General features: G+C 41.1%; 1 protein-coding gene and 1 long non-coding RNA gene across 5 annotated transcripts in view; one reads left to right on the top strand and one right to left on the bottom strand.

The window, feature by feature from the left end:
- The window catches only part of ADRA1A (adrenoceptor alpha 1A), a 108,717-nt gene that overhangs the window by 49,543 nt on the left and 31,649 nt on the right, over window positions 1-27,525 (bottom strand). The window lies entirely within an intron of this gene.
- LOC103787448 (uncharacterized) overlaps window positions 4,938-27,525 on the top strand; it is a 265,763-nt gene continuing 243,175 nt past the window's right edge. Inside the window, exons 1-2 of the long non-coding RNA XR_004732653.3 lie at window positions 4,938-5,123; window positions 6,760-6,834. This is a non-coding gene — a long non-coding RNA (uncharacterized LOC103787448). The remainder of the gene's footprint in view (window positions 5,124-6,759; window positions 6,835-27,525) is intronic.

Here is a 27,525-nt window from a genome sequence, read left to right as displayed (position 1 = left end):
CTGCTTCTACCTGATACAAAAACCTTGATGAGCCAAGAGTTACTGGAACTTTAGTAAGCTCATTAATTGAACACATTTATTGTTATAGCATTTTCTCCACAAAGGTTTGACATTATTAAGAGCCACAGGTAAGCTACGTTGGCCCTTGGTAAAGACACAGCTTATCAGAGCCTGGGAAGCTGAGGGTTATGGCTGGTTCTCCTTTTCTAGGCTATTCCCTGAGGTCACTTCTAGCAGACCAATGTGCTTGTTCTTCCTACTTTATCCTTCCAGGCACGGGGCAGCTTTATGCAACGAGTAATGACCCAACTCCCAAATGCTCCCATTCTGTCCTGCCTCTCTTCCCCTTACTCCAAGAATGGGGAATTCGCACTGCCCTGTTTTTAACTGGGTTGCAATTCATGCAGCCTCCTAATTGCAAAATCACTCCCCCTGCAGCTTTCCTTCAGACAAGGTGGAACTGGCCCCAGAAGCTGAGTGCTTACACCAAAGATATTTTTTTAATTGAAAGCTGCCTTCTGTTTTGCTCTTCTGTTGTAGTGTCACAGATTGCTTGTCTCCTATGCTACCACATTGCACTACTAACAGGGTGCAAAAAAGCCCTTTATCCTGTTAGTAGTGGCCTTAGGTAAGAAAAAAAAAAGCATGATTCAAATTTTCTGTGGCCTCTGGCTCAGTTGTAATGGAATGCAAGTGCAATGCCAGAGCCTGGTAAAAATAGAAACTCTCCAGTGTCCAGAATCCTATCCAGATGGTGTGGGAATCCAGATAGTAACCCATCACTAAGGAGGGTCACCATGAATTAGTGGGGAATAAATGAAATGGGCTGTAGTTGAGAGCGGAACCGCTTATACTGCCAGAGAGTCCCAGGTTGCTCCTTAAATCTCTTTACTCTGGCTTAATCGAGAGTTCAGTCATTACATAAGGCTGTGTGCCTGGAAGAAGGAATTAGAAAGAGCAAGCGCAGTGGCCGCTGCTACGAGTGGCCTCATGGAACATCCTAGAAAAGGAGAACCAGCCACAACACTGAGCTTCCTAGAGTGGGTGGGGTGGAGGCTGGCATCTGTGATAAGGAGAGAAGATGCCCAGAGGGAGCTGGCCCCAAACTCTGATAAGCTGTGTCTTTACCAAGGCCCAATATAGCTTGGCTTTTGCTCTGTTAACGTCAAACTTAGGTCGGGGGGGAAAGTGCTATAAAAACAAACGTGTGCAATGAATGGGCTTATTAAAATTCCAGTAGCTCTTGGCTTGTCAAAACTTCAACAAAACTTGAATCATGCTTTTTTTTTTTCTTACCTAAGGCCACTATTGTCAGGTAGAATCAACACAAAAAGAAGCCTTGTAATGTTTTTCTCAGTAAGTAATTATTACCCTTCATACGAATCAGAAATTTAACCCCTTTCCATTAAGCATAGCCCCTTAAAAGGAATTAGCTTTGGGCCCTGGGCAAACAACTGAACTCTGCTAGTCTCCCCTTCTTTATCAATGTCACGAGGGTGATCATATCCATTTTCACAGGGCTACTTCTTTTGGCAAATAAATAACAGGAAGGTTCAAGAATCAAGGAGGGTGACAAGCATATGGGTGGCTAAAAATTTTAGCTGAAGAAATCAAAGCAATACAATTGATTGGCACCACTAAGAAAGAGTGTAAGAGAACTGGAGGGAACCCCTCTGTTGGTCAGTTTTTACTGTTTGGAGTAAATGTCACCTCTATCATGTTGCATTGTTAATCTCAGTGTCTGTCTCTCTTATAAATAGACAGTGATCCTTCAAAGTGGGGAGGACCATGGCATGTTCACCTCTGGGGTCTATTATAGCATTTCATGCATAAAGGTGCTTGGATGTTTATTGAAAAAAAGAATGAGTGAAGATTTGGAATAGTGGAAAACATTGGGAAGGGTGTTTGTTTTGGTGGGAATGTAGCGTGATGAAAACTAGGGAGTTACTTAGAATGTCCAGGAAGAGACAGGAGAGGGTGGCCTGGCTGGAAAACAGGGACTGGGGAGTACTGAGCAAGAGACACACCAAAGAGGCTAGGACCCATCTACCTTATCTCCTCACCTGTAAATTTTGCTCCCCTCCTACCTTTGCAAGGTTCAAGCCTCGCAAAATGGCTCCTTGTCTCCACCATCACCTCCTGCTCCTCTTTGGAAATGGAACCACAGTTCCCAAGCTCTCTATACTACACACAGGGCTCTGCACTCTGCACTTACTTTTCTAAGTTCATACTCGGAATAGGTAATACATTTATGTGGCTAAAAAATTAGAACAATATAGCAAGTTATACTTTGAGATGTCACACCCCTGACTATATCTAACCTATCCCCCTTCAATCCCTACACATAATTCTTTTAATTCGTTTCTTATTTTTCCAGTGTTTTATGCAAATATAAGACAGTATGTCTATATATTTTTGCTTATGTTTCCTACACAAAAGGTTGCATACCACGTATATTGCTACATATTGCTTTTTTCACTTAATACATCCTGGTCCTCCTTTCCCTATCAGTGTTTAAAGATCTTCATTTTTTATAGCTGTGTAGTATTCCATTGTATGTATTTAGTGTAGTTTATTCAACCAATCTTCTATTGATGAATCTTTTTCATTATATGCAATGTGGAAATGCATAGCTAGTAATTTTGAACAGTTTTTGAACTTAGCGTTTTGCCTGATCATTGAAGCCTTTTTTTCTTTGGTGATCTTGGCAATTCTTAGGACTCCATAGATCACTTCTATGCTGATGACAAAGCCTCCTTGCTGTGTGCATCTCCTCTCCTGCTTCTAGCTGCCTTCTAGATCACTATTACAATGTGTTATCTCGCAAACATCTAAACAGCCACTCTAAACTTGACCTCATTTTCTCCTCCCACCCTCCTCTGCTTAGGAGGTTTTTCCTAATGAAAAGAATATGCTGAGATGTCACATTCTCTCTCCTTCTCACTAAGATGAGAAATTTTACTTGTCTGTGATCTCTTCCCTTCCCTGAAGTCGGCATCCAGTAGGTGCAACAAACACATTGCTTTCTTGCACAAAATTTTGGACGTATGTCCTTTCTTTTTGTTCTTTATGTCATAAGGAACTGATTTTTCCACATCTCTCTTACATGTCATCTGCAATAATCTAGATAGCTGTGGTAGGAAAAGTCTCACAACTTTGAGGGGATCATTTTTCTGCCATTAGTTGTATCCCAGTGCCAATGAAGAAAATATACATTGCTGTTTGCAATGAGAAACTTGCTATCTTTTTATTGATGGGTGAGCTTTTTAGGAGTAGACACCTGACTCATTTACCACAATACCCTTAGCACCTGCCATGATGCTGGGTATAAGATATGTGTTCAGTAAATAACTGTTGGATTTGTCTTTGTGATACAATTTCAGTGGGCATTTCCAATCTTACCTTCAAGTATTCCTCTAAATGAACTTTATTGCTAAAGTCAATTTGTACTACTGTCCAGATATGCTATTTAACTTTCACGACTTGGATTATGCCATTCTCTCTGCCTAGAATATTCTTCCCTCTGTCTCTCTGTACTTCTCTGTTCACATACTGAAAAGCCAACACTTTCCAAGGCCCAGAACCTCTGAGAAGTTCTGTGTCATTACCCTGAAAACACTGAGGCTCAAAAGAAAGTAACTTCCTCAGTAGAGGAACTGGGACCAGAGATGTCATACCCTTGACGTTATCTACACTATCCCCCTTCAATCACTACATGTAATCATTTTAAACAGTTTCATGTTTATTCTTTCAGTGTTTTATGCAAATATATTAAGTATATCGATATATTATTTGCTTACGTTGCCTACACAAAAGGTTGCTTACTACATAGACTTCTACATACTGCTTTTTAAAACTTAATACACCTTGATTCTCTTTTCTATATCGATGTGTAAAGATCTTCATCCTTTTTTATAGCTGTGTAGTATTCCATTATATGTATTTAGCATAGTTTATTCAACCAGTCTTCTGTTGCTTGATTTGTTTCATTGCATAAACAGTAGAAATGAATAACTAGTGATTTTGAACAATTTTTGAACTTAGCTTTTTACCTGATTACCTGGTTTCTCAGCTCTCATGAGCCTGGAAAGAGCAGAGACTCTAAGATCCAGAACTACCCATTCTGTTTCCCAGTGAGCCATGGCATCCTGTCTTGGAGGCTAGAATGATACTTGCCTTATAACTTTATTGGTTAATAGGGAGGATCCCATGGAATGATGACATTAGTAATCATTTATAAAAGCACAAAATCTTACAAATTGTAGTGAAGTATATCGTGAATTTCTATTCAATTAAATAAACATGTATTAAGCTCCTACCTCTACTGTATACTGAACAATGTGCTACAAATGGAATGGTCTCTTCCCACAAAGGGCTGAGAAAGAGAGCTATGGCTTTATTGAAGCTGTTGATTTAGCCTCAATAAATGCAGAAGGATGTCATCTATTCATACGAAGATAAAAGTGTTACAGTTACGGACATGACTTACCTCTCTAAATCGCTCGCTATATAATTTTGGCAAAGTCCCTCAAACAATTTGGTCCTTAGACATCCTAGGTTGTTCATGAAACTTTCTTCTTAGATTATTACACCCTGTTCTGTGTCTCAGTTGCAATTTTTATCCCAGCAGAGGAACCCTGGTTCTAAGTAGGAGATCTGCTCTTGAAAACTGGCTGCCTTATTACTTTCTGCCCTTCAGGTGAGCTCCGCTTGCTCACACACATCATTTTTGTTAACCATGAATGCTTTAACAAACTCAGAGGTCAAATCAATAAAGCCAAGATTTTTGACCAATTGTGGTCATCACAAGTACCAAAGCAAACTTTTATGAAAGGGTCGCCATTCAAGTTCCAGTAATTCAGGGCAAATGTCACTTTGGGTTAATTTCATGCTGCATTTCTGAATTCCCAAAGCAGTTTCTACTGAATGTCATCATGATTATGGATTTTTTTCTCTTGACCCATCCTAAGACTTGGAACCAGGCAACAAGCCTAAAACAGCCACTCTCTTTCACTAGGGAGAGAGATTCCGTGTGTACCCTGAAGGAAACCATCGGCTAGAATCTGCCAGCAGTGTGATGATGGAGAATGAAATGGAGAATTTTTCAAGGATCTCAGTTGAAGGTAACAGTATTTATGGGATGATCTAAAACAACTCAAATAAGAAAGCAAGCTTTAAGTAACGATATTTCATTGCTATATCCCACTAGTAAGGCAGCTCTGGCATGGTCCAACTTAAAATACAGCCAGAGATTTGGTTATAAAAAATTAGCTATTTCACTGGAGAGATGGCACAGAACTTTAGAGGAGACCTGGACTCACTTTTCAGGTCCAACTCTTCAACCTCAACATGCCCACTCCCATAGAATCATATATGGTCAACACATCTTTGTTTCTTAGATGGCAAGTTTTGCAGTTACTGTTAATAAGTATGCTTCCTACTCAACTGACCCTAAATAGGCTGGAAGCAAAATAAAGAGAATTGCCTTAATTTCAACTATGATTAATCAACTAGCTGAAAAATCAATTACCTAAAAAAAATTCAAGATTCACTTGGCATGACCTTTTAGTCTTTCATCATTTCCCACGATTGTGCTCCTGTGTTCAAACAGCTTTGGAAGGAAATTAATAGAAAAAGATGAAGGAACTGCTTTGAATCCATACAAGACATGGTTTATCAAGCACTTAGTTCACTAGCAAACATGGATGAACGCTGGGTGCATTTCTTCATCATCATTTTGTGTGAGGCTTTAGGGGAACAAACAGAAATAAAGGCTGGATTCTGTCTATTTGGGTTTCACTGTCTAGCTTTCTAAAGACAAATTTGTATTTACACCAATCTCTCTTTGTCACTGGCACTAAGCTCCAGTCTGCTAGAACCCACTCAAAAAACTTTTCTCAACTGATGGGAGCATCACCTTTGAGATTACTCTCAAATTTCTTCTGTTTTTAGATGGACATTACTTAAGATTTGTGAAGTCTCAAATCTTCAGATACAGAACATTTCCAGCACCTCAGAAGGCTCCCTCATGCTCCCTCATGCTCCCTCCCTATAAAGTTAACAACTATTCCAATCTCTAACACTACAGCTTAGTTTGATCTGCTTTTGAACTTGACATAAATTAGGTCACCTGGAATGTACTATTTGTGTCTGACTTCGTTTACTCAACATTACCTCTGTGTGACTCACCCACATTGTCTCATATATATATATATATATATATATATATATATATATATCAGTGCTTTGTTCCTTTTTATTGTATAGTAGGAGTATAACACAATTTATTTATCTATTCCACAGATGATGGGCATTGGTGCTATTTCCTGCTGTTGGGCTATTACAAACAAAGCAGCCAAATAGATTCCTTTTATTTCGTTTTCTTTTTTTTTTTTTTTGAGATGAAGTCTTGCTCTATCACCAGGCTGGAGTGCAGTGGCACAATCTCCGCTCATTGCAACCTCTGTTTTTCAAGTTCAAATGATTCTCCTGCCTCAGCCTTTCAAGTAGCTAGGACTACAGGCGTGTACCACCACAGCTAGCTAATTTTTGTATTTTTAGTAGAGACGGGGTTTCACCATGTTGGCCAGGATGGTCTCGATCTCTTGACCTTGTGATCTGCCCACCTTGGCCTCCCTAAGTGCTGGGAGTACTGGTGTGAGCCACTGCACCCGAACAACATTGTTATGAATATCTTTTGGCTGATATGTCTTTTCTAGACAGCAAAATTTCTTGTTTAATACATTATGTGTTTTCTAGCTTGGAAGACAAAGACAGTGAGATCTAATGAAACGAGAGGCTGAGAAAACTGGACCCGATTAGATGCATCCAGAGGTAAGCTGCACAGAGACTGTGTCTTTTCCATTGTTGACGTTCTCATGCCTGCTTCTTCCTCCTCCTCTGCTCCCACTTTTAGCAGTGGCAATTCCTGCTCTCGGGTTTTTCTTCTGAGGCTTTTCTCTGACTGTCTCCATATTCTCTCAACTGACAATCACTCAGAAAATTTATAATCAAATAACTGATACTTTGGTTAAAATAATAGTTATACTACTCTCCTGAATAATCGATAACTAATAGGTTTAAATAACAATGATACTACTTTCCTAATGATATGTGCTCATTTATGGGAAACAGGATCTATTTTTAGTGGAGAAATTTTAGAAGTGAGTACAGTTCAGGAGATAGTTTTTGAGTGGGTAAAAGTGATTTTCAGTACCAGAAAATCATAAAATCAACATCTTTCTTGTAAAGCCAGTTCTTAATACATCCAAAAAAGGGAGTTGCCTTTTTAATAATCTATTTAATTTTTTAAATATGCTGATGAAGACCTCTAGTTTGATCTACAATTCTCAGAGCTGCACTATCATCTAACTACAATTTTCTACTGTTAACTGTAGCCATGCCCCTCCTGTCAATTGCAAGTTAAGGGACAGGTGATAAAAGACTATGCTTGCATTAATAGTAAAACATACTAGGGAAAAGTTTTTCAGTTAGTTTCAGAAAGTCGTTCAGTTACTGTGAGAGAGTGGAAACTGATAAATATTTGCTTCCTTCTATTATAAACAAGGCAGGGAACCTAACCTAAGTCACCAAAGGAGCAGGTAAAATTATTTTCAATGACATCACGGGGCTAGGCTTTTTAAAGTAAGATTGAGAAGGAGGCAAAACAACTATAAAGCATCCTTTTGTTTTTTTCTTTCCCAACCCACTCATCTAACTTCCTGCCTCACTGAGTTTTCTTCATACAAATACGTGAATTAATTAAGACCCTACTTGCAAGAAAGCCTGGGTTATAAAAGGGATCTTAATTCACCTTGCATCCATCCATCCATTTATCTATTAATCCAGCCAATCATCCCTCAGATGCTTGGCTGGGATCCCAGGCCAGTAGGTTACACTGTGAACATCCATTCTGTGCTTGACTGTTTCCAGTGATATGGAATTCATACAAGTCAAGCAGCCAGCTTGGGTCTGACATGGTTACAAAGTCACCTTATTAGAAGGTAATCAATAGGTAGTTTTGATAAGTTGGCATTTTTTCTCATTTTATTTTCCATTGTTGTAACTTTTTTTCAAACACTAGGTAAATACGATATTAAAAACAAAAAGCAATTTCATATGTAAATGTCTTTTTAGACTAGACTCAAAAACCCGGACTCAGTAAAGGATGATGTTGACAGCTGACATTTTTCTGTCTGACTTGGAGCAGGTGAAAGATTTCTCTGCAAGGGACATGGTCCTACCAAGTCGATCCAGTGATCCTCAGCTCAGGCCAAGCTTTGTCAACTGGGGCCCACAGATGTGCTTTGTTTGGCTCGCACAATATTTTTAAAATAATGAGTTAGTTGCCAAGTTTTAAAATTAGACTATTTTACATAAAATTTGAGTCTGGCTGATCCTAAGAAAAAGAGGGTGCTTGTTTATTTTCATAATTTTTTTTCTTAGCTTTAAAACGGTGGTTTTAGTGATTATTATCTTTTATGATGAAAGAAAAAACACTTTCTGGAATTAGATGATTACTTTTTAAATTTGTTTCATTTATTTATTAGCCACCACACCTGGCTAATTTAAAAATTATGTTGTTAAAGACAAGGTCTTGCTCTGTTGCCCAGACTGGAGTGCAACGATGAGATCATAGATTACTCCAGCTTGAAATTCCTGGGTTTAAGCAGTCTTCCCACCTCTACCTCCTGCGTAGCTGGGACTGCAGAATAGCTGAGACTTCAGGTGTGAGCCACCACACCTGGCTAATTTTAAAAATTATTTTTAGAGATAGGGTCTTGCTATGTTGCCCACGCTGGTCTTAAACTTCTGGCCTCAAGGAATCTTTAGCCTCCCAAAGGCCAAATATTACAGGTATGAGCCACTGTGTCTAGCCAAGCGATTCCTTTCATTTAGCTTTAATTTTACTTCTGTTAAATAATTTAAATTTAGTACTTCTTTAAGGTAAAGAAATATGTATCATCTGTTTTATAATTTTCTTTCTCTCCATTTGTTTACTCATCTATCTATCCTTCCATTTAGAGAGATGTCTAGATTTGTTTTGGCCAAATGATAACGGCGGTTACTTCTGTATGGTGGAATTTTAGATCAACTTTAACTTTCTATTTTGTATTTTACTTTGTTGAATTTTTAGTACTTGACACGTTTCATTTTTATATAACAATAGTCCTTGTCATTTAAGAAGTCCTTTAAAATTAAAATATGTCTCTCTTCTTTTATCTCTTGGACTGAACCTTTAATGGATGTGATTAAGTGAAGTCTAAATTAATGGTGAATGCCAGTTTTCAGGAAACAAAAAAATTTTTAAATTTGATTTTTCTTGTTAGACAACATTCTCCTATGATACTAAATCTTTATATATTTTACTAATTTTAGAAATTCAGAAAACATGTGTTTTATTTCTTTTGTTGGTGAATGTAGTTTAGACATATGGGCCAGAGTATCAAAAATTTCTACTACCAAATCCTCATGAACATACTGGGTTAAATCTTGTGGCAAAATATAGTAAGATAACACTCTTAAATAGATACTTGAAATCTCACGCAAATTTCCTTTTCTGGAAATAGGGCATTCTAGAATACTGAAAAATATTTTGCCAGAAAGCATCTAGACAGAGCGGAAAATTTGATAAGCTCTCTTTCACATGCATGGTTAGGTTTGCAAGATAGCAATCTTTTTCCAAGACAGCAAAAAATTCTCCAAAGCACTAAAACAAGAGGTAGCTGAAAATCTAAGTATTCATGTAACAGTGACTTCAAGCTGCCTTATGGGATTTGTTGGTCTTGACAATCAAGTGATGTAGGTGTCATAAACCACATCAGGACAGAAGATGAGGCCTTGGGCTTATATAAGATTGGAAAGAATGTAAATGGAGATCCCTCTGTGCAAGCTTGAACCCTCAAAGGGCTAGGCCGGGCTAGGCTGTTAGTGAAAGGTAGATGACTAGGAACCTGGTCAGTTTCACTGGATACTGTTTGTGGGAGAGAAAGGTCTCTGTTGAGTACTGAACAAGAATAAAAATAAAGCATACCAAAACTTTTAGAATGCAGCCAAAGCAATACTTGAAAATGTGCAGCCTCAGATACTTCTACTAGAGAAGAACAAGGCTGAAAATTAATGAGCAAAGTAGTTGTCTCTGTTCCCCATAAAACAAAGAGTAAGGCAGTGATTAAGTGCTAATGCTTCACTGGAGAGTTTCCAGGGCAAAAGGAGTGAGAGAAAAGGGAAATGAGACAGGGCAGGAGGAGAAGCGAGGGAGAGAGTCCATGTGCTGCTGGTTGCATTATCATGAGCCTTGAAAAGATGTAGCTGGTTTCCTGGCAGGTGTACCCATTTGGTCACTCTTTCAGATTTCCAGAAAGGCAAGACAGAGAAACAACCCCTCACAGCAGCATCCCAAGGAGGTTTCTGTCTTAGTGTAGGCCTGAGGAGGTGGGGAGGAGCAGCCCTGCCGGAGAGGTGTAAAATCCCACCTGGATTTGTTTTCCCTATATTTCCTTTGGAACGAAAACCTTAAATTGATGTGGTAAGGACACAAACTCTGTCACCTTTAAGGAATTGGAGAAAATCCACTGAAACTGGGGCAGGGCATTGGAAAAACCGTATTCCATGAAAGTGGGGGCAGAGTTGCTGGGTTCAGACCTATTGACTGGGGACAAGGCAGATCACTTGGGACTCCTCTCCTGAGACCCAAGGATGCAGTGCCCGGCAAGGACAGAGACTTATCCAGAGCATCAGAGCACACCCATGTGCTGGCCCTGGAACCAGTGTAACACACATGGAGTAACAAGTAACAGGGGTTCATGTCTGGGAGAAGGGCAAAGACAAGAAGAGAGGTGTTCATGGTGTGTGTATATGTGTGTGTGTATGCGCGCACGCACGTGCATGTGTGCACACTCACATTGTGCGCACACACTCAGGTGCACATGCCTAACACACTGAGGCAGCATGCATGGCACCCAGACCAGAGCACCTGTGTGGTCACACAAACACTTGAGTGGACACTACCTCACCCACACCTCCATGTGGCACCTCAGCGTTCAGCAGCTGCTCAGCAGCTTGTCCACACATCTTTTAGCACAAGGGGAAGTCCTAAAGGGGAAGATGAAGACACTGTGGAAGCCCCTGGCATGCCAACACCCATCCTACAGGAGTTCAAAACCCCCTCTCACTCATTGCAACAAACTAACTCAAATGTATCATAGACTCAAATGTAAAACCCCAAACTGTAAAACATCTAGAAGAAAATTTAGTAGAAAAATCTTTGTGATCTGGAGTTAGTCAAGGATTCTGGAATTAAATATTTCTTAGCTATAACTCCAAAAGCATGATCCACAAAAGGAAGAAGATAAATTTGGCTTCATCAAAATGAAAAACTGTTATTTAGGAAGTCTGTGCTGAGAGAATAAAGGGCAAGCCATATACAAGATAAAATATTTACAAATCATATATCTGATAAATGACTTGTATTCAGAATACATAAAACCCTCAAACTAATAAGAAAACAGACATTTCAATAAACATAGAAGTGAAATATTTGATCACATACTTCACCAAAAAGATATGCAAATGTCAAATAAGTAAATGAAAAGATGCTCAATATCATCAATCTTTAGGAAAATGAAAACTAAAGCAACGATGCGATACACTTTGCATGTATTAGAATAGCTAAAACCAAAATGAAAACAAAAACACTCTGACAATTTTGTGTACTGGATTGTTCACATATTGCTTAAAAGAATGCAAAGTGATACAACCACTTTGGAAAAGAGCTTGGTGGTTCCTTAGAAAGTTAAACATATGAGCCGGGCATGGTGGCTCATGCCTGTAATCCCAGCACTTTGGGAGGCCAAGGCAGGTGTATCCTTTGAGTCCAGTATTTCAAGAGCAGCCTAGGAAACATGCAAAACCAAGTCTCTACAAAAAATACAAAAATTAGGTGGGTATGGTGGTCGATGCCTGTAGACCCAGCTACCAGGGAGGCTGACATTGGAGGACTGATTGAGCCTGGGAGGTTGAGGCTGCAGTGAGCTGTGATCGTGTCACTGCATTCCAGCCTGGGTGATAAAGTGAGACCCTGTCTCAAGTAAACAAAAATAAGTTAAGCTTATCCTACCAGCCAGAAATTAATTTGTTGATACTTACCCTAATTAAATGAAAACTAGTTTATTCAAAACCTGTATATGAATGTTTACACTGGCTTTAGTTTTAAGAGCCAAAATCTGGAAATAACACAGACATCCATCCCTCAGCTGGGGATTGATGAATACACTGTGGTATATCCACATAGTGGAATGCTACTCAGCAGCAGTAAGGAACATCCCAGCAACACATGGATGAATCTCAAATGCATTATGCTGAGTAAATGAAGCCTGACTCTAAAGGCTACAAACTGCATGACTCCATTTATGTGACATTTTTACAAAGACAACACTACAGAGACAGAAAAGTCAGTGGTTTCCAGGGATGCCAGTGGTGGACAGATGGTTTGACTCCACGGAGATGTGAGAAAACTTCTGTGGGTGATAGAACTTTCCTGTCTCTTTTATGGTCATGGCGCGTGACTGCAGAAATTTGTTGTGACTCACAGAACTGGACACTACACAAGTAAATTTTACTCTATGTAAATTAAATGTTAACGTTAAAAATGGAGTAATATTAAGTAAAAAAGAATTCCTTGGAATATCATTATTCAAAGACAACATTATTAACATTTTTTTGCTTTAAAATTTTTCCGAAATCGGTTTTTAAAAACTGCACTTGCTGTTTCTCACACATGAACAATAGACCCAGAAAGCTTTACAGATGAGTTTCACCAAACATTCAAGGAATTGATGGCTTAAATATCTCAAAGCATAATACATAGGAAAAGGGGCAAAAATTTTCCTTGTTCATTTTATATGACTGTAAATAAAAAGAACCAAAGTGAAATTCTGGAGCTAAATAATACAGTAAAAAAGAATCAAAGAGAAATTCTGGAGCTGGATAATACAATAATACCTCTAGAAATGAAGTAGAGAACTTCAACAGCAGACTTGATCAAGGAAAAGAAAGAATCTCTGAACAAAAAGGCCAGGAATTTGAAGTTATCCAGAGAAGAAAAAGTAAAAAAATTAAAAAGAGTGAAGAAAGCCTCCAGGATTTATGAAATGTCATCAAGTAAAACAATATATGCATAATGAAGAGCAGTAATACAGCAACACATTGGATAACATGGAAGAAATGAATAAATTCCTAGAAACCTACAACTTACTAACACTGAGTTACACTGAAATAGAAAATTGAAACAGACCTATAATGAGTAAGGAGGTTGAATTAGTAATAAAAAGTCTCCCACTAAAGAAAGCCCAATTCCTGATAACATCCCTGGTGAATACTACCAGACATTTACGAAGAAAAATCAGTGTCAATCCTTCTCAAACTCTTCCAAAAATTTGAAGAGGAAACACTTCCAATCTCATTTTGTGTGGGTAGCATTACCCTGATAGAAAAGCACCCCCCACAAAAAAAATCCCATAACTAAAAATAGCATTAGCATATGATCCACAAACCCCACTCCTTGATACATATCCAAAGAATTTGAAGTCAGTATGTCAAAGAGATACCTGCACTTCGTGTTCATTGCAATGTTATTCATGTTAGCCAAGATATGGAAACAATCTAGGTGTCTATTAACAGATGAATGGAAAAAGGAAATGTGGTATATAAATACAATTGAATATTATTTAACCTTAAAAAAGAAAATCCTGCCATTTGGGAGAACGCGAGTGAACCTGGAGGACTTTATGCTAAGTGGAATAACCCAGACACAGAAAGATAAATACTATGTGATGTCACTTATCTGTTGAATCCAAAAAAGTCAAACTCATAAATGCAGAGTAGAATGGTGATTGCCATGGTAGGGCATGGAGGAAATGCCGTGTTAGTCAAGGGGTACAGAATTTCAGTTACGCATGAGGAATAATTTCTGGAAACCTAACGTACAGCATGGTAACTATAGTTGATAATACATACATTGTATCTTAAAATTTGCTGAGTAGATTTTGTTTTGTTCTCATCCCTTCATGGCCCCCCAAAAAGATAACTATGTGAGGTGATGCATGTGTTAACTAGCTTGATTGTGGTGCATATTTCACAATGTATATGTGTATCAAAAAATAATGTGTGCCTTAAATGTATACGGTTTTTTTGGTCAATTATTACCTCAGTAATGCTGGAAAAAAAGTTTAAATCTCAGCCTCAGGGATGCCTTCTTGACTAAACAGCTTTGATCAACATAGGTTTACTTTGTCTCTGTCCAGCTGGATAGTACAGCCATTCTCTTCTCAGTGTAGACTTTCCACCACCTTCCCTGTGGCATAGACCAAGCATTTTCAGATTCTTTGCAACCACCTTACAAATCCATGCATTTGTGGGCACATGTACCATATGCTCACATGTATATGACAATATGCAAGCACTGTTAAAAAGAATCGGCTTGATGACACTGAGATTCTGAGAAGATGCAGCTTCTGTAAGTGATGAGCGTATATAGCTAGTCACATTAAAAAAAATAGAACTATTTTGAGTTAATTGTAGATTCATATATGGTTGTAAGAAATGATACAGGCAGATTTAGTGTAACGTTTACCAGATGCATTAGGCCATTTTTTGTTGTTGTTGTTGAGACAGAGTCTCACTCTGTTGCCCAGGCTGGAGTGCAGTGGTGGGATCTCAGCTCGCTGCAACCTCCACCTCCAGGGTTCAAGCGGGTCTCCTGCCTCAGCCTCCTATGTAGTTGGGATAACAGGCGGGTGACACCATGCCCGGCTAATTTTTGTATTTTTAGTAGAGATGGGGTTTCACCGTTTAGCCAGGCTGATCTTGAACTCCTGATCTCAGGTGATCCACCCACCTTGGCCTCCCAAAGCACTGGGATTACAGGTGTGAACCACCACGCCTGGCCACATTAGGCCATTTTTTTGTGTTGCTATGAAGAAATACCTGAGGCTGGATGAGTTATAAAGAAAGAAGTTTAATTGGCTCATCTTGCTGCAGGCTCTACAAACATGGTGCTAGCATCTGCCTCTGGTGAGAGCCTCAGGAAGCATACAGTCTTGGTGGAAGGCTAAGGGAGGGCAGGCAATATCACACAGTGAGAGTGGGAGCAAGAGAGAGCAGGGAGTGGGGAGGCCTCAGACTTTTAAACAAACAGATCTCAAGTGAACTGAGATCTCACTTCACCAGGGAGATGGTGCTAAACAATTCATGAGGAAGGCAACCCCCTGATCCAGTCACCTCCCACCAGGCCCCACCTCCAACACTGGGAATCATATTTCAACATGAGATTTGGAGGGGACAAACATTCAAACCACATGACCAGGTTTCATCTAGTGGCGACTCTTGCAAAACTACAGTAGAATATCACGTCCAGGATATTGACAACAATGCAGTTGAGATACAGAATAGTTTCATCCTGGCAAGGAGCTCTCAAATAGCCCTTTTATGGCCATGCTCACTTCCCTCCTGCCCCACCCCGATCTTCACTCCTGGCAACCACTAATCTGTTCTCCATTTCTATAATTTTCTCATTTCAAGAATGTTATATGAATAGAATTATACAGTATGCAATCATTTTGGGATTGGCTTTTTCCATGTAGCATAATCTTCTGGTGCTTCATCTAGAGGACGTTGCATGTATCAATAGTTCACTCCTTTTTATTGCTAAGTAGAGTTGTATTTGCTTAACCCTTCATTCACTAACAAATATCTGGATTGATTTCAGTTTGGGGGTATTACACATAAAACTGCTGTAAAAATTTCCATACAAGTTTTTGTGTGACCATAAATTTTGATCTCTCTAGAATATGTGACCAGGAGAGCAATTCCTGTGTTGTATGCTAACTGCATGCTCAGATTTTTAAGAAATTGTGAAAGTTTTTCCAAAGTATGTATCATGGTTGAGAGAGAAAATTGTGGAGTCAGACGAAGTGATATCCACCATTTTTTCAGTTGTATTTGTCTTGACAAGAGAGCAAATCTCTCCAAGACTCAGATTCTTTGTCTATGAAGCTATGCCTACTTCACAGAATGTTTTGCTAAATTGTCTGAGGGTTAAAAGGGATTATACAAACAAGTTCTTAGCATGCACCTACTCAGAGCTTGAAATGTGGCCAGGATCATTGAGAAAGTGAAGCTTTTTATATACTCAATTTTAAATCATTTAAATTCAAATAGCCACATGTGGCTACTATATCAGACTGCACAGATTTACACTGTTACAAAATGAAGATTACAATGATCCTTACAGGGCTAATGCAGAAGGAAAAAAAGGAAAAGAAAGCTGTGTTGAAAACATTGTAGTGTACATCCTAAGGAGATATTTATAGACAGTAACCCGAGGATGGTTTAGGTACAGGCTGTAATAGTCTGTTCATGCATTGCTATAAAGGAATGCCTGAGACTGGGTAATTTGTAAATTAAATTACCAAACTCATGGTTCTGCAGGCTGTGAAGGAAGCATGGTGGCTTCTGCTTCTGGGGAGATCTCAGGAAACTTACAATCACAGTGGAAGGTGAAGGGGAAGCAGGCATGTGACTGGAGCAGAAGCAAGAAAGAGGTGGGAGGAGGCGCCACACACACTTTTAATAACCAGATCTCATGAGAAGCCACTATCCTGATGACAGCACCAAGGGAGATGGTGTTAAACTATGAGAAACCACCCCTATGAGAAACCACCTCCCACCAGGTTCCACTTCCAGCATTCGGGGTTACAATTTGATAGGAGATTTCGGCAGGGACACAGATCGAAAATACATCACAGGCCAAGAATGTTTTTCTCTCCTTTCCAACTCTGAAATCTAATATTCTGTTATAGGTATTAACAGAAGAACAAACACCATCAAGAAATGAGCAACAAATGGGGGAGGGCAGTATCATGATGCAGAATGTGCACTAACCTTTCTCTGAAGTGTGCTCCTCTCTGTGACACACGCTTATATGGCCACATGGTATAGTGTCTGCCTTCCACACTCCGTCACGTGCTGGGGGCTGGGCATGGGTAGTGATTTCCATCTGCTTTCTTACGGAGCACAGCCTCACAGAATTCACCATGGAGATAGGTCATGAATGGGAATGCACACCAGCATAATATCTTTGTCCCTGGTGAGCCCTATCTCTGATACCTTCTAAAACATTAGCCAGAGAAAGTGGAGGTGGTCCATTGACAGGTAATTATTGTTCTCCCATGAAATCTGTGAGTTCTATGAAGAACAAAACCTTCCCTCCATCTTGGAAGTTGGGATGAACACACTGGCTCAGGGAGCACTGGGCTAGGGATCAGGCTGCTCAGGCTATCAACATATTTGTGTCACCACCTATCCAAGTAGCACCAGGAAGCCCACCTCCATTTTTTCTGTAAGACAGAGGATCAGGACAAGATGACCTAGGACTCCTACCAGGACCATCATTTCTTCATTTATACTTGACACCTGCAAAGTTTTGCGACTCCAAGGGCACAATCACTTTCTGATGTGTGTTATAATTATAGTTGTTGAAATGAGGAACCAGAGGTGCCATAAGATTATGGGTCGGTCAAAGCCCTGCAATATAATAAGATGGTGGCAGAGTTAGAAATGAAATCTTCATACTCCAAGCCTTGCTTTGGGTCTTTGTGCCATACTATGTTACTCTGAGCTCATTTAGAAGAAGGTATTGCCCAGAGCTGGAAAGTGGAGTGTCTAATGAATAGAGCTACTTCTCTTTCCTTCCCCTGCCTCTCCTTGCTCAGCCCCACACCTGCTATACTGGCCTTTGTTTGGATGTAGTAGGAGAGAGAAGAAAAGCAGAGCAAAAGAGGTAGGGGCAAGTAAAGAGAAAATAGTAGAAAGATAACAGAAAGGATGTATGGTAGTTTTCCATCTGTTCAGAAAGAAAGGCACTTAGAGCTTCAGAAGAGCCACAGTTTTACAGAATCACGAACAGTTAAAGCAAGCAAGGACGGAGAGGTGAAGTGACTCATCCTGGGTAACAGGGGTCTATTTAGTAAGTAAAAACTAATAGACGATGACAAAGCCTAGGAATTAAGGCCAACTAGAGTCTCCGTCTCAGCCTGTTGCATGCCTGTCGGGAAGCCACGGTCATGGTGGCCTCCTCCAAGCTTTGTTTTTCTCATCTCTGGAAAGGAGGTCATGATACCAGCATCGTAGGGTTATCGTGAGGTTCAAACAAGACAATGCCTGTAATATGGCTGTCCGAAATGTAAGAGCGTAATAGAAGAGAAAATCGATGAGTTTGGGCTAGAACCCAGATACTCCAGTTCAATCAAGTGCTCTTCCCAGTGGAACATGCCGCCCCTCCCACTTCCTCCCTTTTTTGTTCAAAGCCAGTGTGCTCCCTTAAGCCCTCTAATTAGCTAAATAAAGAGTGCAGACAGGGTCTAGGTTAAAAAATGCTTTCTGAGCCAAGTGAAATCCCTAGGGAAGTGAAGTAAAAAAAAAAAAAAACAAAACCACACACACACACACACACACACACACACACACACACGGCCAATTACCATAGCATCACTTCATTTCCTCAGAGTGACTAATACCCAGAGACAGTCACTTAAACACTAATTGCAGGAGAACAGGTAGAAATGATGTTAAATGAGCCCAGCTTTATTCCTGGAAGAAAAGACAGCAAGGCTCTCCGATGCATGAGTCTGTCTGCCTCTTAATCATCTGCAGGAAGAGAGGGTGGCTTCCTTCTCTGATTGCACATTGGATTTTGATGGCATCCTAGTTCTTGAACTAGCTGGCAGATCTGCAACAAGGAACTGAGTTTACCAGTGGAGGAACATGTCACCTTCCTTCCGACGGCGTTTGACTGTTCAGAATTCAAGCATGGCATAAAATAATGCCTGCATGTTGCAGAAAGACACTGCCCCCCACAGCCCCCTCACAGTCCCACCCTGAGCTTGCCAGGCCTTCCAGGGTCTTGGTCCCCAAATCTGTGTGGGGAGAGGGGAGACAGCTCCTTCTTTAGGGCATGCGGGCAATAGAGACGTCTTCACTCCCTTGCTTGTTTTCTTCTTTCTGACTCTGGCTTCTTTTCGTTTCTTTCTGCCTTTAACCATTTCTCCCTGAAACACTCAAGTGGGATAGTTTGGTTGTTTGAGAAAACCTGGGGAGGGTGGGCAGGGAGGAAGATGGGGCTGGTTTGTTTTCTAATTCTGCCCTACTTCATTTCCTATAAAATGACCGTGAACACTTTTCACTGGTCATCCTGGGGCCTCTCATCCCCCAAAAGCCATATTACCCCAACTTCTAGTTGTCAGCTATTCTTGTCAAAATTTCCTAATTTTGATACTTAGACCCCACTTATTCCCTAAATCCCGGGTCAAGTTTCACATCCTCCAAAAAGTCTTTTTTAACTATCTCAGTTCACAGAGCAACTGTCATCCTTGATGAAAAATCAGAATTTAGCTTGTAGTGATGTATAAATTGTACATGCATGCTAATTTATACTCTCCCTCCTGATTTAACAATCCTTAAGAGAACAGTCTCTCTTGTATCCTGCAGGTATTCTGGTTTGATATTAAAGGTTGATTATTTGATACTTCCTTAAAACAGAAAATCCTCTTCCAAGTTCTGCACACTGGTGTTTGCATGAGGGTATGAACCCCATTCCTTGAATTGCTACAATGTTCCAGGTGCTGAGCTGGGCACTGGCCATGTAAAAACACATTCTGTCCAGAGAGTGCTTACCTATTTTTCCTGAGGAGATGGCCAGGTCACTTACACACTGAATTCATTCTCCTCATGGAGATCATGAACAAAGGGCGCACTCCAGCTGAGCTAGTATTTCCGCCCCTCAAAGCTCAGCTCAAGCTGAGTTTCCTTCTGTGGCCTTCCTCGGGCCTCGGAACTTTAAGTTTCTTCATTTTTTTTCCCTAAGACAATGAAAGGAAGAATGCTACAGTAATTAACTGAGGAAGTCCCATGAGATGATCTCTTGTATCTATTTCCAGTGGGTGTTTCTGATTGGCCAGCAGTTCTCCTGCAGACCAAATTCAGGGATCCAGGCTCCGTCCATTTGTGGCTCTGCCACCCACAAAGGCCTTGGAGTGATCTGCATCCAGGAGGCAATGGCAGGGTCACATTATGACTCTTATGGCTCCAATGACTCTTGCCTTCATAGGCTCCTTCTTCCATGCAGTATTAAAAATTATATTGTATAACAGTATTGGTAAAAAGATGACTATATTATGTATGAATATGTTTTCTTTGACCAAACGTCTGTTTTGTTGTCTTGATTTTAAAAAAATGAAAACATTTCCATGAGGCCTTAACAGTCTTGCAGACCTGTGCTCATCTTTGTCTGTGCTTACCTCCCAGTCTGACCACTGTGGTGCTCCTCCTTGGTCCTATGCCCTTGGCTCCAGCATGTGCCACCTTGCTTTGCCTTCTTGATATGTTCCTGTCAGCCTGCCCAGACAGAGAGCAAGATCTTGGATCTTTTGCTAGCTCCCTAGCACATTACATCATGCCTTGCGTAGGGCGAAGGTCTCCCAGTCTGATCCCTGAATAGAACCTGTGGGAGAGCTGTCTGCCAACCAGAAGCATTCAGTTACCAAGTGGAAATAGATTCAAGAGATCATCTCATAAGACTTCAGTCAATTACCATAACATTCTTCATTTCACGATTTTAGGAAAAATGAAAAAACTTAGGGTTACACAGTCTGAGGAGGCCACAACTTTATATGTATTGATGACACAGCCATGCATGATCGTGCCCATTCTGCATCTTGCTAACCCTGTTTCCTCATCTGTAAAATGGGGTGCAAGAACTGAATCCCCCTCATGGTACAGTGAGAGGAGGAAATTAGATGATTCATGCAATGTGCTTAAAATAACATCTGGCACATGGTAAGCACTAAATAAAGGTTAACCTTTTTATTATTATGACTTAATAAAACAATGATTCATATTTGTGAAATAATTGGGTTTTTCTAAAAACTGCCACAGGATGATACCATAGCTATCATTGTAATGTCTCACTGCAGCCAAAGCTTGTTTAAGGGAAATGTTGAGATTGAATGGAAATCTTAAAGACAGATGTGGATTTAAATTCCAGCTTTGCCACTTGCTAGCTTAGTGACATGTGATACCTACTTAATTTCTCCGAGTGTCTTAGTCTGTTTGGGCTGCTATAACAAGATGCCCTAAATTAGCTGGCATATAAAAAACAGAAATATATTTCTTATAGTTCTGGATGCCAGGAAGTCCAGTAACCAGGTACCAGAAGATGTGGTGTCTGGTGAGGTCCACTTTCCGGTTCATAGAAGGCTCCTTCTATCCATGTCCTCACAAGGTGGAAGGGGCAAGGCAGAACTGCCCTGGGAAAGGCACAACCAGAAAACGAGATGGTGTCTGGGGAACTTCCTCAGAAGTGGGGAAGCAATAAGCTATATGCACTCCTTAAAGCAAAGATACTTCAGATCCCAATTCATCCCACATTTTTAATAAATATGTCATCTTAATAGAACTTTCCTTGGCACTTAAAATTATAATATGAATTTTACCCATAGGAAAAAAGATGGTTAGGAAAAGAAGGATGATTGAATGAATAAAAAAGGAAAAACAGGCAGTAATATGATAAAATGCTTAATAAACTCTTAAAGAAATACAGCTACAAGTTACATAATCCTGGATTTCACATCTGGATAAAAGAAACATTCCCTGTATTTGGAGTTTATTATAAAGTTAGGCAAAAAGGCTGCAGTGGAATTCAGAACAGCCTAGTAGAAAATTAAAACCTGGAAAAAAAGCAGCATTTCCATAACACATCACTTATAGACAGCCCCACAGGCCCCTACTATGTTTTTTGCAGAAGAACATGAAAATCCTTAGCTAAGATACAAACAAGCTAAGTAGAGGTCAAAGCATTTGGGAAATAATGGCTCCGTACTCCTGAATGTCAAGGGTGTATATCTGAGGGGTGGGGACGAGTGGGGAATTAGGGTGTTTCAGGGAGAAGGAATGTCTGATGATCAAAGATAGCACCCAGTGTATATGAGCGTGACCACCGCCCTGAGCCTCTCATGGATTCCATTCTGAGATCTGTGTCAGAACTGTCAATGATCCAGTCTATCCATCTATCACCTCCCGCCCAGAGCTGACTCTGCTTCTGGGATGGCTTCTGGATAGGTCCCCTGAAGAGAAAGTCAAAGGATGGGTAGACACACAAGACCAGTATTAGAAGAGATGCTTCATGGTTTATTTCTTCTGCACCTGCCCTCAAAGCGTGAAGGCAGCTCTTGATGCCCTTATTTCAAAGAAAGGGAGAAATTTGGCAGTGATATGACCATGCTCCCTTAGATCTTGCACTCTAAAAGCTGGCTTGGAGCCTTGTTTTCCTCTGGCATCTCCAGAACCCCAAACGTACTCATCAAGACTCCCTTGTTCATGGTAGGATAACACATGACTGGACCACAGGGAAATAAACAGCCGTGAAACGATGACACTCTGAACCCAGACAATATTCTCCTAACATAGAAAGGGGAAGAGTTAACAGAGGGTTAAGCCAAAGACAGTCTGGCGGGAGAGACAGCATAGTCGAACCTTCTCATCAGTTATGGCTGTAATAAGAGTTTGCCGAGATGAGGATTTATTTAAGGAGTTAACCAAGAAATAAGCTGTCTGCCCACAGTCATCGCAGCTGCCAAAACTCAAATTATTTGCTTACCCTGAGATGATCCTAGGGGAAAGCACGATTCAGGTTCTACCAGAGTATCGACTACTCCCTCTGGGCCTGTGTTAACCCCCTTGGAATATTAAAATTGCTCCTGCAGCCTGCCAGAACCAAGCCAGGTTGTTGCAGTAGCCTCCCAGGTGAGGTTAGGGTCATTGAGGATGGGAGGGAGTCTTTCTCTCACCCTTTTTCTCTTTATCTTATATACACAAAGTTAAATGACTGAATGAAAGCCCAAGATATTGGTCTGTAGAAATGTCTTCGTTCTCATGGATGCACTGTTTCTTCCTGGACTTTGGGGGACTGAGGTCTTTTATAGTTAAAGGAATATACTCGGGAGGTGGGTCTTGTTGGGGCTTTGCCGCCGCAGTCTCTGGAGCCGTAACCTAATCACATATCCTTGGCAGCAAAGGCAAGATCCCCTGCTGACTTGTCAAACTCTCACATGGATGTTAAGAAGATTAAGATAATAGCATGCTTAACATAGCTAATAAGAGAGATTTAAAACAATTGGCAGAAATGGATTCAGTTATGAAATGCTTATTATGGATAATGATTCTGTGTCACAAAAACAGCATATAGGGTCAGCCTAATTTCACACAAGAGTAAGGGGAGAGGAGATGCCAATGATGATGAGGCAGAGAGAGAGAGAGAAGAGGGGGAGGGGGGATTGAGGGGGAGAAAGAAAGAGAAAGAAAGAGAGGAGAGAGGTGGGAGAGAGATAGAGAGACGGTGGGGGGAGAGAGAGCCTGCAATGCCGTGCCTGGTGCTCAAGTGGGCAGGCTGATACTGATCTCTGCTGTGACTGCCCAGTGCCAGCCCCCTCCCCACACCCCACCACTGACCACGGTCAGTTTGGGAAGGGTGTGGAGGTCACGGAAGTGCCAGCTTACACCCAATGTCCTAGACACTGGAGGAGGTGCATCTGTGCCCAAAAATCCTAAATCGATTTTCCTAAATTTAAGAATAGCCACTTCAATCTGTTTTCTTTCCAGCCTGGGTAGATCAGCCACATGCCCATTGTCTTCTTGCTTTCTTTCCAGGACAAGAAGAACATAGTTTCACTTGCAGGGAACAAAGGACTGTTTTGGGCCCTGGGGGGAACACGCTGCATGCAGCTTCCTTCTCATCCTGGCACCTTCTGTGCTGTCTAGTGCTCCTTGTTGTGGCTGTCAGCAGCCACCGCCCCTGCACTGTGGGCTCCCTGCCCTGTGGAGTCCTGTGCACCAGGCTGGCTCCCACTTCTCCCTAAGAGATTGCCTGGGCCTGGCGGTGTGGTTTGTAGGCTGGAGTAGGAAAAGAGGCCTGCTGGTCTCGGCCCACATTTATCATCCATTTAGAGAAAGAAATCACCTGAGAATCCAAGGATACTCCTCAGGCCCACCGACCTTCTCTTCCCCCTCCCAATCTCCCCTCCCTTTCACAAGAGAAGGGACAAGATTGGGTTTGCAAGGAGAAATGTTAAAGTTGTGAACAGTCTTTGGAGTGGATTAGCCCTTGATCTGCAGGTGGGATCTCCAGGTGGGATGCTCACGGTGAGAGCAGGCAGCAGGCTGCTCTCCTGCCTTGCTGGTGAAACTGTGTCCCAGACCCCTGAGAAAGTGACCTGGCAACATCATTAAAATTGCAAGCACACACGCCCTTTAAACAGGAAATCCCCCTCTTAGGAGTCTTTCCCACAGAAGTAAAAGCATCTAGGTACAAAGGGACCTCTGTAAACAATGTGTACTCTTTGCGGAGGGAAAAGTCTGGAAACTAGATAAGCATCCTTTGATAGAGGAGAGGAGGCATCAATAGACTACAGACTTCGTTCAGAGAAAACTTAATGAAAACACTGGCAGATACAAATCAGGTTGGGGACATGGACATGGGTTTTCTTGGGAGAAATGAAGGAAGCTGAAGTTGGTGTATGGCACAAGATGTGAATAGGGGTTGGTCACTCCCACCAAATAAAAATGAAAAAAAAAGAGAAAAATGATGACACTTTAACAATTCAAGCAAATTGTCTAGGGCAGGAAAGTAGAGTGAGAAACAGCCTCTGGGAGGTAGACTTGGGGATGGAGGTTTGCCTGCAGGAGGCTGTGCCTTCCATGTCATGTCTGTGGGGGAGGGAGGCAAACAGGATAGGGTGGAGGGAGAAGCTGGGCTGCCTTGCAGTCAGGAAAAAAGCCTCAGCCCATCCCAGGGAAGCTGGCATTGCTCTGGACAGTTGTCCAGTCATTTGATGTGGGCTGCCCCCAGGAATAAGGAGGCTCTCATCTGCAGAGGGCAGCCGCCAGGACTGAGACCCAGCTGGGAGCTGCCAGACATTGGCCGTCCCAGCACCATAGGGAACAGACCCAGAGGGCACACTGCAGTGTCCATTGCACAGGTGCACGATCACATGTATGTATATTGGTAAAGTTATAGATAGACACGTGTGTGGAAATAGATAAAGGATGAGAGTAGGCAGAAGAAAAGAGGGCCTCCGATTCTCAGAGCGTAAAATTTATTTCCAGTGGGAAACAGAAGACTTCCAGCCTGGGGAGTTTCAGTGGTAACACCGGCCGGATGATTTCCCTTGACCTTGCCACATGGAAGCCAGGCACCCAGCCCCCCATCATCTTAGCTCCTGAGAACTCTGACTGCCTTCTATTTTTGAATGGGTTGGAAATAGAACCAAGGGATAAATTTTGTCTCCTTTTGCTTGTCAGGGATGAGTGCCTTGAATACGGGTTCAAATTGGAACCAAGAATAAAATTCAAAGTAAACACCTCAGAAAGACACCCAGCTATCTCCATGGCAGAACTTTGCATAGAGTGCTGGAAAATTCAGGCAACTGTACCGACCCAGCTCAAACTAAGAAGCCCAGGAATGACTCAGTCACTCTTCTTGAGAGCAATTAAGATACTATAAAAAAAAAATGCAGCAACCTGAGAAATAGACATACAATCAGTCCCTAAATCCCACCTTCTCCTAGCACCATATTGCTAAGGCAAAGCAGAGACAATTCATCCGGCTTGCTTATTTTCACCAAGATTGTCTTTCATACTCCAGTGAATGTGATTTTGTTTCTATCAGCGAGCATTTGAGAAACTTTGGAGAGGAAGAGGAGGCTGGCATATGACTTCAAAATAATTTATTCTGTTGAAATGAAAGCAAAGCCTGTTATATTTCAATAGGATATCTTCATTTATTCAGGGTTGTTCTGGAAATAATAGTTAATGCAATGAGCCAAGGAAAAGTGAGAAGGAGAAGCAGAGTTAGTAAATACTGATAATGTTTTAAATGTCTGGATAACCCAAATTTTTAGTGGTATATAATAAAGCAGGAAGGTAGCCGGGTAAACATTAAATATATTCAAATCTATAGCTTTCTTATATGCCAGCATTAATTATAATTAGAATGTAAAGAAAGACAAGATTCCACTCACAGTAGCAACAAAACTATAACATACCAAGGGATACATTTAATAAGCAATGGATGCAATAAACAATGGAGAAAGCTACGAAAATGAACTGACTTGAAGGAAGTGATGCATTCTGGGAGGGAAGTCTTTAGATTGTGAATATATCCATTTTATCCATTCTAATTTATAAATTAACAGCATTCCAACCAAGAGTCTACTTAGAACTAAACAAAATAGTTCTAAATTTTACCTGGAAGAATAATTATAGGTGAAAAGCTGAAATGAGATGGGTGGTAGCGGGGAGCTTTCTCTGTTTGATATTAGGCTTTTTAAAAAAATTTTTCCCTGAGACGAAGTCTCACTCTGTAGTCGAGGCTCGAGTACAGTGGCTCAGTCTCAGCTCACTGCAACCTCCACCTCCTGGGTTTAACCGATTCTCCTGCCTTAGCCTCCTAAGTAGCTGAGATTACAGGCACGCACCACCACACCCAGCTAATATTTGGGTTTTTAGCAGAGATGGGGTTTCGTCATGTTGGTCAGGCTGGTCTCCAATTCCTGACCTCAGACGATCTGCCTGCCTCAGCCTCCCAGAGTGCTGGGATTACAGTGGTGAGCCACTGCGCCCGGCCTAGAATGTGTTTTTAAGTTGCATCCTTTTAGAGATAGGATGATCAAAATACAAATCAGGCTGTCGGCTGATTCTTCAGTCATTTCTGGCGTTTCCAGACATGGAAATTAGCATTCTCTCTTTCTTCAGTTGACCATAGACTCTCAGGAATGTTATTTAGCCTTGTAGAGCACAGCAATCTCCACCTAGGTCCCACCAGCCCAGAACAGCCATCAGTCCTTATGGCCAGATAGCTCTCCACTTTGGACCTGTATTCCTCTGAGAATACTCGGTGCATCTCCAAGGAGAGAGCATCAAAGCATGTCCTCTGGCTGGGTCCACAGGACACCAGCATCTGGCAGAGAAGTGACCTATCCAGTTTTAATGCTGGACTTTTTCCACTCCCTGCAGACTTTTCGATGGATAGGTAACAAATGCAGACCTCTATTTTAATTCTTCACTTGTTTCCTGGGATTTTTGATGCCACGCATACCAGAGCTTCTCAAATCATCAGTGTAAAGAGCCAGTTTTTCTCAAACCCATTGTGCGCTATGACTTTTTTTTTTTTAATTTATGGAAATAAATAGTAAAAATTGAAATTAGAAAGCCAATGTCAAGCAAATACAAGCCCCTATTTTTACTACTATATTTCATAGAAGTCAAGTTACTCTGTCATGTTGCCATACATGCCCCTAAACATTTATTTTCTTTGGTGACCTGGCCCCAGTCAGCTGACTGCACCATTATATAATTCATCACAGGTGGACTGGCTGCTGCTTTAGCTACTGATTCTTCATGCCTTGTGATCTATGT

The sequence above is a fragment of the Callithrix jacchus genome, chromosome 13, assembly GCF_049354715.1.
Source record: "Callithrix jacchus isolate 240 chromosome 13, calJac240_pri, whole genome shotgun sequence".
Taxonomy (NCBI): Eukaryota; Metazoa; Chordata; class Mammalia; order Primates; family Cebidae; genus Callithrix; species Callithrix jacchus.
Note: the sequence above shows the minus strand (reverse complement) of the source record. Positions and strands in the feature narration are given on the sequence as shown.